Source organism: Aspergillus glaucus, assembly GCF_001890805.1.
Source record: "Aspergillus glaucus CBS 516.65 unplaced genomic scaffold ASPGLscaffold_20, whole genome shotgun sequence".
Lineage (NCBI taxonomy): Eukaryota > Fungi > Ascomycota > Eurotiomycetes > Eurotiales > Aspergillaceae > Aspergillus > Aspergillus glaucus.
The window spans coordinates 572,457-573,738 of record NW_019170472.1 but is presented as its reverse complement, the minus strand read 5'-3'; positions in this window follow the sequence as shown (position 1 = coordinate 573,738).

Here is a 1,282-nt window from a genome sequence, read left to right as displayed (position 1 = left end):
GAGACCTCCTCCAGGTTTCTTGACAAACAGAACAGGAGATGCAGCAGGTGATGAGCTGGGATGAATAAAGCCTTTCCTCAGGTTTTCCTCAATCCATTCCTTCAGGGCCTTCAGTTCCTCTCGGGACATCGGGTACAGGGGCCCAAATGGGGGCACTTTCCCATCTTGCAGCTTGATGTCATGGTCATATGGGCGATGGGGTGGCAGGCGCTCAGCCTCCTTAGGTGAGAACACATCAGTAAAGTCTTGGAATTCAGGTGGCAATTTTGTCATTGGATCTTCTTCATCAGACATGGGGTTCAGGGCAGCTTCAATATCCTTGACAGTGAGGGTAAACAGGCAGTAACTCTTTCATGCATAGGCGCAGCAGGCAGACATGGATATAGCAGCAATGTCTTGGTGTCTCAAACCTTCAGGTCGGGCAGGCAGGTGCTTTGGGCGGGTCTTTTGCGGGATATCATGTAAGGCTCGTATTTTTGCGGGCCTCATGGGTACATTGCAGTTTTCCTGGCAGTACTTGCTATCAAACAGGACGGTATGCTCGGCGAAGCCGATTCGGGGATCATGGATCTTTAACCAGGGGAGTCCTAGCACAACAGGGTAGTGCACTAGCTGTGTGACCAGAAAACAAGCTCTTTTCTCTTGGTGATCATTAATTCTCATATGCATCTGGACATAATGGGTGATTGGCCCACTCCCAGCTTCTTGACCGTCAAAAGTTTCTAGGCGGATTGGTTTTCTCAGTGGTAATAACTCAAGGCCTTGGTCTTGGGCCCATTCCTTGTCAATAAATCTCTTTCCTTCAGTGCCAGTGTCAATCATGGCATAGCTCAGCAGTTCTTTCTCATTTTGGGCCAGGGTTATAGGCAGAATCATCAGGTTTGAACGGCATGTTTCTTCTTCGATAGTTAATCCTTTGGTAGCGGCAGCGGAGATACAGATAGTGCGCTCATTCAGCGTCTGGTTGTGACTTAGGCCAGACTCATTCCTTTTGCTGACAGGTCCGGGGATGGAGAACGGTATTGTTGTAGTGCAGATGTAGGCTCCAGACTGGCAGGGGACTGAGAACGGGGTGACAGATAGGCTGGGCGGACTCCCACAGGATGGCTATCAGGGAGCGGGCAGCTTCGGACTAAGTGATCCTTTGAGCCACAATGGAAGCATTCCCCACGGTCTCGACGGGATGTGGTGTACTGGCGGGCAGAAGACAAATCCATAGCATCAGGGTGAGACCTTGCAGTTTCAACTGTAGGGGAGGCTCTTGGGGCTGTAGTGTGCTGGG